Consider the following 12,991-nt stretch of genomic DNA (forward strand, 5'->3'; position numbering starts at 1 on the left):
CCTCTAACCGACTTGTTGACACAACGTTACCCTAATAACAGATTAGAATGTAGGGACTCCCAAAAACATACCTTCCAGACTTTAAAAACTTTATTATACCAGGCTCCATACTAATGTGCCCCAATTTTGATAAGCCCTTCGTCCTACAAACAGATGCTTCAGGCCATGGATTGGGGGCAATCCTTTCCCACCAGACCAAAAGGGTGTATTAAGGCCAGTGTTGTACCTTAGCCGTAAATTGATTCAGAGAGAAGTTCACTACTCAACAATGGAAAAAGAATGCCTGGCGATTAAGTGGGCTTTGCAAGCCCTGCAATACTATTTGCTAGGTCGACCTTTCTTTCTGATTACTGATCATGCCCCTCTCACTTGGCTTGCTGCACACAAAGACACCAACCCCAAAATACTCTGATAGTTTCTATCTCTACAACCTTTCTCTTTTCAGACAGACAATTCACGCACCAGGCAGTGCTCATAGGAATGTGGATTTTCTCTTACGGTACCCATCAGAAACATGGCCCGAACGTCGATGCCTAGAGGGGAGGCAATGTAGTCCCGTGCTCTGCACGAGCGGGACTTTCAAGATGGTGCCCGCGACTAGACCGCAGGAAGAAGCTGTATGCGGTCTAGTCGTTCAGGAGAAGAAGACGCCACACCAGGAAGAGGAGGCTCTAATTCGGAGACCGGAAAGCCATATGGCGTTCTACCCCGTTCTGGAAGAAGACGGACCCGGAGCATCGGACAGAACCACGGTCGAGAGCGAAGGCATTGCAAGGGAGGAAGCCTTGGTAGCAGAACCGCCCAGTGGCAACGCGCACGAGTCCAGACGACCCAAAGAGGAGGAGAAGGGCGGCAAGACTCCGACAGCCATGGCCAGAGGCAAGTACCTCTGTTTAATTTCCTTACGGTGGGCTGGTGGAGTGCAGGATTTTAAAATGGTCCCCCAACCCGCTAGTCCCCTACCTCACTGCTAGTTTCAGTTTTAATGAACATCACTTGCTACACCAACCTTCACTTACCCCCACCTACACACCCTCCCTGGTGGTGGTATATTCGTAAGTCTGTGTTTCTTGGTCACTGACCCAGTTATTCATTCTTGCTCTCTTGAGGGTACCAGCCATATGCAAGCACACTGACAACGAGAAGGACTCACCCTGGTAATATCGTGATTCCATACTTCCAGGAAGACTTTCGGAGCATCCCTCCCATAGACTGAAAGACTGCACCTGAATCTAAGGAACACTTTTTTTGCCTCTTCTTCCCCGACCCTGAACTTTCCTCATTTCCAGTGACAGAACCACCCCAAGCCTACAAATGACATAAAAATAAAAAGAATCCTCATTTCTATTGGTGTCTCTGCAGCCTATACCTGGGGGAGGGCTAAGAGGGGATCACAGGTACATCATCCAACGTGAGCTTTTTTATATTGAGATTTGGGCACACCACTATTTAAAGAATGAGGCAAAACAGTACAGTACATAAACTTTGAGAATGCAAGTTCTTTTATGCCAAGCATGCAACTAAAATACACATTAACATTAGCTGATGGGATTTCTACTAACATCCACAGCGAGTGTTAAAAGCATGTTATATGTGTGCTCAGTGTAGCGCATGTATGTGTCTTTGAGTGAGACACAGCATTGGAGGTCAGTGGAATTCATTTTGTATGCCCCAGGCCTTACGAAAGATGGAGGGTGAAGACTATTCAATTTGACTTTATTCGGTTAAAAGAATAATAACCATAAAAGTACATAAAAAAATGTTCATAATAATACAGTGTCATACTCAATACATCATACAAACAGGTAGAAATATACAAGTTAAACATGAATTAAATTTAAGTGCAAATTGATTTATGTAATGTAAAAACATTGCTAAAAAATTCCGAGATACAGGCAACATTAAAAATAACATCTAATTTCTGGAGTTCCAGGAAGGCAAACCTACAACGTCTCACGCCCATTTCCCTTAGAATTGGAATAATCAATCTTTTCCTGGGTAACGTATAATATTTACAGAAAAAAGTGACATGAATGTCAGACTGTTCCGATTGGTCATCACATGGGCATTTGGTGAGATTGCAGGACCAACAATTCATTGCGGGGAAGCTTAGGGCCCTAAAGAGGATGCCTAACCTAAATCGGGTCAAAATGAACCGCGAAAATTCTGTCAAAGAAAGGGTTAAGTATGGTTGGATTTTTCCTTGTGTTGATACAGATAGATGGGCTAAGACAGTTTTCTTCTCATCCTACGTTCTTCCAGGTGTTTCATACACTTTCTTTTTAGTGCCTTTCGCGTGATGTTACACATGGACAAGGGATTGTCATAATAGCCCATACAGCCAATACCTCCAAGGAAGTCCCTAATGTATATGAACCACCTTATCCTCCCAGAAAAATCCAAACTTAGTCCATCAGTTAGGATAGCACGGTTCAATACACATCCATCACTAGTCCAGGCCCTATGCCACAGCAGTATTGGTTGGATTCTGATAATGTCTTCAATATAACATTGGCCCAATTCTGTATGACAAATGTAACTAGAGGCACTCTCAGGTACACCTAAGATGTGTCTCAGAAATTTGTTTTCGGCCACTTGTATAGATTTGACATTTTCATACCCCCACAATCCAGCACCATAGACCGCAATAGAGACACAGGTGGCATTGTAAATTTTTAAAAGTTCTACAGTTGGTTTTTTCCCCATCTTTTTTGCGAAATTCTTAAGGGCAGTGATAGATTTGCAGAACAGGGCTTTCCTTACTTTTATCGCTTCTGTCCAGTTCCCTGCTTCGTGAAATAGAATACCAAGGCAAGAAAAGGTGGCAGTATAGTCTATACTCCCAGACAGTAGAAGTACATTGTTTACATTTCTGCAGCTTGAGGTAAGATACTTAGCACCCAAAATACAGAAAATGGAGAGTGGGTTTCTCTAGATATTTTAACCTCATGCGCGCTAGCGGAATTCCGCTCCTGCGCTGAGTTTTCGTAAATCGCACTTTACGTGACGAGCTGGGCTCGTCATCAGCGTGCGAGGAGGCTACGCCATGACGGGCCCAGCTCGCCATCAGCGTCGAAGGGGTTAAGAGGCGTTTTGGTTAGCAAAAGGCTGCTGATTAGTCTTCTGAACATTGCCATCTGGTGGATGGTAGAAAATAGGGGTGAAATCAGACTCTTCTGTGAAAGGGAAGAAAGCCTTGAGGTGTGGCCTGCTCATTTGTCTTATTGTGGTAATTGTAGTGCTGTTTACAAGTACCACAATTTAGAGAACAAACCTGGACTGGGAAAGCTATTCACACATTTACCATGAAAAGATGAGAGCTCTGTTGAAATACTTTTTATTGGAGTTGTTCATTCAACCTACTGATCTACTTATTAGGAATATCGGGCTACATTATAATAATCCTTGTGCACAGTAGCGGTTGGTCATGGGAGTGCTACCGGGCGGTGACGTGGGGAGGGGGGGGGGGGCAGGGTGGGGGTAGTAAACAATGGATTACGCAGATTACAGGTAAGTAAACATAAAAATAAATAAAACAAATGTTCTTGCGTGCACTGCATCGCCAAATGCCCCATCCCTCTTCACAACGTGGCAGCACTCCCACGACCGATCGCTTCTGCTTGTGCAAACTCCAGTTTGCACAGGGATTGAAATTCAGAGCCTTGTGTATCGGGCACACTAAATATTGCATCCAGCTGTATTCCTCAAGTCAATTTTTGCATGTCAAACCTTCTGAAATTTACTAAAGAAAAATATTCAGTTCATACTTATAATTTTGATATCCAGTGTGAAAGAAACTGGATTCCATAATGAATACAATTTATTTACCCTATCCAGTAAATACACCATTGTGCATTTTCAGTATTTATCCTCAGTGGCATAACACACACCCCCACGGAACAGCCCCTGCAGTGCGGGGGGGGGGGATTCCCCTCAACACAATTCTCTTGCTGGAGAACTCCTGATTAACCTCTACCGCGCTACCGCGTTTTCCCGCTGTGCGCTGGAATTTCAAAAATGCGCGGTTTGTGACAAAGCCAGCTCGTCATCCGCGTAGCACAGGTAACGCCCATGACGAGCTGGCTTTGTCACCAGCACTGAAGGGGTTAAGTCCAGAGGGGGCCCCTCCATGTACCTTGCAAGGGGGCCCCTCAAGTTTCATTTCACCAGTGATTTATCTGGTCTGGTAAATTCTGCTTCTGGAATTCCCATCTGGAGTTCTAGCACTAGTTCTAGTGACTGAGTCAAAAAACCAATAGGATTTGACTCAATCAATCAATCAGCAACTTTATTTTCCGCTCAAAGGAGACATAAAAGTACACAATTGTACATCACATTAAGAGGAGAAAAAATATATAAATATAAATAATAAACTAATAAGTGGTTGAAAAAAACTCAATGTAATGAAAAAAATATGACCAATTATTGTGAAAGGAGAATTTATGAAATATTTTTAAAAAACAAAAAGAAAAATCGGGAGGATCGATAAATTCTAAAACTATTTAGTGAAAAATGGGCATAGAAAAGGCCATGAACGCCCAAATTAAGCATCATGTGTAAACTGATGAATAGAAGAAACTTTTTTCACAACTTCACCGTAAAGAACGCCTTGAAGGAAAACTACTTGGATTGCACTTACTTGTGAGTACACACTGTTGAACTACCATATAAGGGCCGGAAACAATATTTGAACAATTCCATAATCAGACTCAAACAACTAAGAAATACAAAACAGAATATCAATCATTTGTACAGATGACGAGATGTTATTGAATGACATGATAAGGTATCTACTTATCAGGCAGTTTTTGAAAGCACTTTGTGCAGACTGGGTTGCTTGAGTGCTGTAAGCACTCAAAAATAGAAGATGAAAAGTGGGCTTGACCAGTTGCACTCGTCAAATATGTCACAGCCAGTGGCGGTGCGTCCATTGGGGTGCTGGGGTGTTGCCCCACTAGCCACATCGCCCTAAATTTGTGCAAGCAAATGAAGCAATTCTCAACTCCTCCACTCTCGCTTTGCTGCTGAAAAAAGACGCTACTAAGTTCGGTTGACATAACGTTGTGTAATGTGTATGGGACACGCATGCGTGCCAATTGGTCGATGAAGGGGGTGGGTACGGGGCTGCAGCAGCACTCAATGCGGTTTGAGTGACAGTCAGACTGTCACTGACAGCGGCGCATAGTGTGCATGTTTGGGTTTGGGCTGGTCATTTTTATGACCAGCCCGAACATGCGCACTGTCAGCCACTACTATACCTTCAGTAGGAGAGCAAGGGAGGGGTGGACCTGAGAGGCCGTTGCAGCCCCCGCGGTCTCCTAGTGGGCGGGCCGCATCCGTGCCCTAGCCAATCTTGGCACTGCTAATGCAGCGTCTGGATTGGCTGAGAGTGAGACACCGGCCGCGCAGTCTGAAGTTGTTCCTGCTCTGGCCTCCAGACCGGCCCAGACCTGTTCTTGCTCCGTAGTCCAGACCGGCCCAGGAACTGGATGCAGAGGCAACGCGGGACTGGGATCGGGATCAGGTAAGTTTTCTATGTTACCCCCCGCCCTCGAGAATTGCGAGCTGCGACTGTACAGGGCTGCTGCTTGTCAATCACTTCACAGGGCAGCAACACCCTTTTAAAACTCTTCACAGAAGGATGAGCTTGAAATGGGTGGGGTTACAACATACTTCCTGCGATGGATCATGTGGCAGGGCAAAGGGTTTTTGAATTGCTGTGCGTCCCAGTAGCCACATATGGGGCAGAGTATGGGGTTTGGTGAAGAATCGGTGCATCCCGCAGGAAGAAAATCAGTTTTGTAGAAAGCTGCTGGGTGCACCGATTTCTACTTCTCAGTATATTTGCCATAAGGAACTTAACTTGTATTTTATTTGTGATTTTATCAATGCCCGACCTGCGTTATTTTAGCATTCAGTTTGGAGGAATAAATCTGCTACTTTAATGCAATAAATTATAACTGACTGCCTCAAGTGCGAGAGAGGAATGGATATCCCTTGGCTCTCGGGGGTCTTTTAAAGTCTATGTAGTATTGACAAAGGAAGCCTCTTCTTAGACCCAACCAGAGCCGATTCATTCCATAAGAATGACTTGAAAAAAGCACTTTATGCACTTTATAACTCAGAAAGGGTTAGGGAAGAATCTAAGATGTCCACAGTCTCTAGTTACATGGGGAGGGAATTGTATAGGTACCCTTTATTAATATATCTCACCCTGCCAATGGTAAACTGGGAAAGAAGCCTTTTATTTCGATTAAGGGTGGGAACTGTGAGATTTCTGCTAAGTTTTCCTCTAGGCTATCGACAAAACTCAGAAAACATAAGATGCCCCTGCGACGGAGTGGGCGCACATACTGATTTGACTTTTTCTTCTTCTGTAAATAATCAGATGCTACTTTCTTTGGACAATGAAGAAATAGTTTTCCACACTAGCACCTTCTTGAGAATTGCCATCCGAGCCCGCAAAATGATGGACAATCCTTGACTTTGCTTTTGTTTAGTAAACTGTAAAATTTGTCTGGTGTCTATTACAATTTATCAAGTCATAATAGGGACTTTTATAACACCATTGTAAATTGTGGATGTGCTTTTATGAATTTTTGGAATTCGAATAAAGATTTATGATATATATAAAAAAACAAGATATACTTATACTTAGGGTCTATAAAGCATTGGGGACTAGTTATAACATAAATGTGGTTCTTACAATAACGTGAGCATTCGTTGGAAAGGGGAGTGCAATTATAAGTTTTTCTGGTTAAACAGTTGCCTGCTTACATACTGTATCAAAATAGAGAGTGCAAGTGTCTGTCTTTGATTAGAACGGAAGAGAAAAAGCTGGGTCAGCAAGATTTCCTGGGCTTAAACACATAAATACATTTCTGTGACTTCCAAAGTGTTCCAAACAACCAATATTCTCTGAGCTTTGTTATTGCACCCAGATGTATAACACAACAGCTGACATACACCAAAAATCAGCCAGCACTATTGGCTTTGCCAGTGGTTGATAAATGTGTAAGATGAATAAGTAACAACAAATTCGTTGTGGATCAGTAATACTGAAAATGTTTTCTGAATAAATCATACTGTGAATTACAGACTGACTTAAAAGAGGTCCGTGGGACGGGTAGCGGTCTACAGTGTCTCGATCACTCCTATAATGTTCACTCTGCATGACGCCCTTTTTCTCACCACATTTCATCCGTCTACATGTCTTACATGTCATGTCTGTACTCTTCAGCATCCTTGTTTCACTCTCTTGCAAATGCACTTATTCACATTTCTTTCATATTACTACTCCCCAAACACACAACGCACCCACTCACCTCCAAGCACTACACTGGCTTTTACTTTCACATTTTTTATATTTTGGCAGTTGTAGACTTTCTTCATGCACATTTTCACAGAAACACAATTGAATCTGTAATGTGTGACCACTGCTCTGTGCACTCTGCAAAGAGGCTAAGGATTGGATCAGAGAGTATTCTGAACACTTTTGTAACCCATTCACAAGCACTGTGAGAACCTTGCACTGTCTTCAGCCTCAACTCCAACACTCTCAATCAAGGCAGCTTATGAAAAACTACAAAAGTAATACACTACACAAATAAAAGGTAAATAATATTATAGGGTTTCCTTCATAAATGCCTGTAAGAACAGAGCTTTTGGTCCATTTATCATGGAAACAGTGCTGAAAATTGCACCTGTATGCACCACTTTAAAAAAAAAGACTTTACTTGGAAAGAGAACCCTCCTGAAACTGGTGAAACGTCAGGCTTGCTTGCTTCGCTCGTGCGTGCATAAATAAATCTTTTGGTCTTACGCCCCACCGCTTTCAAATGTCACTAGCTAGTGTATTCTTTTTCGATAACAGTAATTTGCAGGCTCAAACTTTTCAACCCCTTAATTTTAATAGGAAAACTAAAACTGCAAGAAACAAAAGCCTAAACACTCAAAATGCACTGGTGAGAAGAGAGCCGTACTAGCCCAATCATCATAATACTGTATTCCAATTCCACTTGTGGTGCAACCAATTTAACCCCTTCCATGCCCATGACGAGCTCAGCTCATCATGAGGCACACTGCTCGTGTGCTGATGACGAGCTGAGATTGTCATGACCACACCCGTTTCTATTGACCTTCAGCACAGCAGGCAAATATCTCAAGCAGTCAAGGTGCTAAGGAAGGGTTGACCAGACGTAACCTGTGCATGTAAGAACGGTGGGGCAGTGTGGCCGGGTAGGGGGGGGGGATTTCGACAGACGACAACGAGGGAAAATTAATTATTTAATTTGTTGAATCCCTCCAACCCATCCCTACCGCTCTTACCTGCACAGGCCGCTCCTGGGGTCAACACATATCTCTTTATCCCCTTTTCTAATATAAATGCCTCAGGGTTTTTATGTGTAATGTGGCTTTTAATGTGTTACTTGGTTTTATACAAGGCAAGGAAGCTGAGGACAGATTATGCCACTGAGAAAACAAAATGACCTCAATAGAATAAAGAAGCCTCTAGCTCACATTCACAAAATCATGTTCAAATTGAAAGTCATAAGAGGTGGCTAGGGCCTGTATTACACATACGGGCACATGCATCAAAGTCTGAATTTGCGATTCCTTATTTGCGAATTTTAAGGAATCTCAAATAAGGAATCGCAATTTGCTATGCATCAGTTTTTTTGCAATTTTTTTGCAATTCGGTAAAAATCACAGATTTTTGCGAATTCGCAGTTTGCAAATTCGCAAATTGCGAGAAAGCACACATGATGAATATCATTAAGTTAACAGCCTGGAAGCCAGTAGAGTAATTACAGACAGCTGCTCCCTGGTTTCAGTTGGAGGTTTGGCAGTTGGTGTTTGGAGCTTTGCCTGGACGAGGTGCTGCAGTCTGGGTGTCTGAATCCTGTGGAGAAATGGCTCAAGAAAATGCAGTTGAAGAGGGGCAAGCCAGGAAAAGAAAAATTAAATTCAGTGACCAGGAGCTGGAAATTCTTATTGAGGAGGTCAATAAGAGGCAGGAACACCTTTTTGACAAACAATCTTTGAAGGTTCCTGAAGCAGTAAAAAGGAATCTCTGGCTTGCTATCCAAGCAAAGGTGAATGCTGTGGGTGTTGCACATCGTGACATAAACAACTTACAAAAACGCTGGTATGACCCGCTCAGTCGTGCTAAAGAGAAGATTGCAACAAGGATTAAAACAGAAAAAAGAACTGGTGGTGGCCCCCCCAGGGATAGGCCCAATACTCCCCTGGAAGACATGGTGGAAGGCACACTTTTAACTGAGGCTGTTGTTGGAATGATTGACATTGATACGTCAGAGCTTCCTACCCCTTCTGAAGGTAAGATCTTTCTTTTTTTCATTCTTAAATATGCACTAAGAGTGCATGTGGGCTATCAATGTTGTTGAACATGCTGAAATATCATTTCAGTATTGTACTTGTTCATTTTCGTTTTTTAAATCTGGGTATTTACAGTTGTAAGTCAGAAAGCATTGCATCATGGGAGGTGTAGTTTACTCATATGAAAAGTAGTAAATACCAAAGCTAGTGACTTTAAATTAATGGTAGTCATTACAGAGACCAAAGTACACAGGCAACATGTGATTTTATTTAAACAAAACCTTTTGTAGAGACATTTTACAACAGTGCAAATTTTAAAGTAACATACTGTTTGCACTTTCTTACTCATAGAAAGACTTAAAGAAATTATAGAACATCACTTGAGAGATTACAACAATCAAGATGATCAACACTCAGAAGAGGCAAATGTTGCTACAACATCAACATCCCTTTTTCTAAGAAGATAAAAACACAGAGTGCGCCAACTGCAGCACTCTGATTCAGATGAAGATGAAAATCAAAATGTCTCTGAAATGCAGACTGTTCAAACTGCAGCAACCACTAACACAAGGCAGAGTAGGCGAATGAGACTTCAGCACTTTTATAGGCGCCGGTCACAACCATCAGATGTTGGCAGAGCTGCAGAGGGTAGCAGCGCCGGCAGTGTTGTGGAAGATAAAATCCTCAAAGTTCAGCGTCTACAAGGCAAAGACATTAGAATTATTAATGGAAAACTTGGACATATTAGTAAAGACATTGGTGCCATGCACAACAGTATAAAAAAAATTGCAAATGTCATTGAGAAAGGGCATAAAACAACCTCAGAAAAGCTAGACCACAGTGCAACTTCTTTGGAGACATTGTGCACAGTGGTACAGACCCAGCAAGTGAGAAATGGTGAAAGGCACCTTAGAGCAATGACCTGCATGCAGGGTCATACCAGGGGAATGTATCGCCTGTCCAACTGTACTGTGCAACTCTGCAAGCAGACAGTTTCCATGCAATTTGATATGAAGCAAATTTGTACAGAGATTGCCAGGGGAATGGGAACACTACATGATGCTGTTGATAAAATACATAGTGATGCTGCACCTCATATGCAGACAGAAAAGGAGGGAGGTGAATTTGGCAGTAGTGTCAGTGGCATACTTGACCATGGCTTACCTGGGGCACGCCGTAGCAACAGGAAACAAAATAATTCCTGCAACATGGCCATGGGCAATTTCATTAATACGGGGAAGGCATTAGGTGTGCGTGGACGTAAGAAATAGTATGTTTTCTGTAATGTTACATTTTTGTTACATTTTTGGCCAAATCATTTCATTATCATTAAATTTATTGCTAACATGAATGCAAAAACAATTACAAGTATATCAAAAAACATTTAAATTGCATGATTTCAATGCATTTAAGTTTACTTAATGAAATAAATATTTTCCATTCAAGCACCAGATTGTCTTGTGTAATTCTTACCTTTTTCAGAAATAATGTTGTGTTATCTCTGCTCTTCTCCTTCTTCACTCTGCTGCTTCTGGTCCATGCATTGTTGGTTGGGGTTGTTGAGGCTGATTGTCATTTTGAGGTAGTACATCTTCATCCAGTTCTACGCCTCTCTCAGTTGCTAAGTTGTGCAACATTGCACATGCAGCTACTATTTTGCAACAAATTTCAGGACGATATTGCAATGCTCCACCAGTCTTATGAAGTATGCGAAAACGGGATTTCATCACACCAAAGGTTCTCTCTATCACATTGCGGGTTGTTATGTGAGCATGGTTATACTGCTGCTCTTTCCTGGTTGCTGGATTGAGATATGGTGTTAATATATAAGACCTCACTGCATAGGCACTATCACCTAGTAGAAATCATAATGACAGATGAAATGCATAAATGACATGTGTCTACATTAAAGTAGGATGTCTTTTGAAATAAAAATGTAAGTTTACCTAGCAAATATCCATCTCCAAATTTGCCTGCAAGCAGTCGTGCATGGATGGCACTGTGTCTAAAAATGTAGGAGTCATGGGCACTTCCAGGGTAACTTGCCACTAAGTCTGTGATGATAGCTTTAGCATTACAAATTGCTTGAATGTTAAGGGAAAGGAAGCATTTCCTGTTGCAAAAAATGTATTCATTTTCAGAGGGTGGGCAAATGGGAACATGTGTGCCATCTACACAGCCAATGACATGTGAGAAATGAGCCATGTTATAGAAATCTAACTTGGTTTTCAACAAATCCTGCTGTGTACTAGGAAACTTAATGTGATGCCTTATTCTTTGTAACATGACATTTAGAAAGGCATTAAAAAATCTGGAAAGTGAACTCTGGGAGACACCACCAGCAATAGCTATTACATCCTGTAATGACCCAGAAGCAAGGAGGTGCAGTGAACACAATACCTGAACATGGGTTGGTATAGTTTGTGTCCTGCGTGTTTCCCACTGCAATATTGGGTCCAATTCTTCAAGTAAATCTAAAATTAAGTGAGCATTGAGCCTATACCTATCATAGATTTCTGCTTCAGTCTGCCCTAGTAAGGTAATGTGCACTCTGAATATTCTCTCCTGTATCAACCTTCTCCTCCAACCTGCTGCTGCTCTCAACCTCTGCCAGCGTGCCAAAAAGTAGAGTGCTTCCCTTCTGAAAAAGATTTGGATACTTTCTGAGGCCCCTTATATGCAGTCCTGATGAATGTCACCTGTTGTGAACAAAGTTAGGAAAATTACCACCAGGTTGACTTCTTCTAATTTTAAGAATTCCAATTTGTGATTTCTTAAAAAATCGCAAATTGCGAATTTTCATGCATAGCATTTTTTCGCAAAAATATGCGAATCGCAACTTTAGCGAAATATTTAAGGAATCGCAAATGCTTTTGCGATTCCTAAAATTGCAAAAATACACTTCTCAATTGATGCATCCCAAATCAATGAATTGCATTCGCAAACGGCCGAATTTTGCGATTCACACCGTTTGCGAATGCAATTCAGTTTGATGCATGTGGGCAATAGTGCGCCTGGGTGTATTTGACATTTATGTCTCTTTTTGCACCTTGTTGAGTACCATGTTACTACAGATGGTGTAAAAAATGCTAGCGTAGCCACTTCTAAAATAACGATATTGCCGGTCCACATTTCGGAACAGAACTCTCATGAAAGGGAGTTCCCTCTGCTCAATATAGGTGCAAGGACAGAGGGTGGAAAAACTTTATGAAGGCACACTTACTATGCACAACATCAGACAGTGCATAGTCTGTGCTCTCCTTGAGGGTACTCCTTGTGAAGGGAGCACAGGGTTCCTAGGGACCGCCACACATCCCCCTACACACAGGTGCTGTCACCTATAGCACCAACCGGTAGAGCGTATCTCAGCCCCCATTTGATATTAATGCCATTTGCTGCCTGCCTAGTCGAAAGTCATTGGGCCCGATTCACAAAGGCAATCTGAGACAAATGTCTTTAATACTTTGGTTTTTACAGAGGTAATTTATGAGTTGTATCTTTACTTCCGCAGTAGGCAGGAATCTCCACACTCGGGTTGTACTCTCCGCACCCGGGCCGTATTCTCCGGCTGGGGACGTACTTTCCGGCTTGGGCCGTACTCTCTGGCTTGGGCTGGATGAAGTGTAATCAATGGGTCAGAATACATTGTTTT

Source organism: Lissotriton vulgaris, chromosome 10 (genome assembly GCF_964263255.1).
Source record: "Lissotriton vulgaris chromosome 10, aLisVul1.2, whole genome shotgun sequence".
Taxonomy (NCBI): domain Eukaryota; kingdom Metazoa; phylum Chordata; class Amphibia; order Caudata; family Salamandridae; genus Lissotriton; species Lissotriton vulgaris.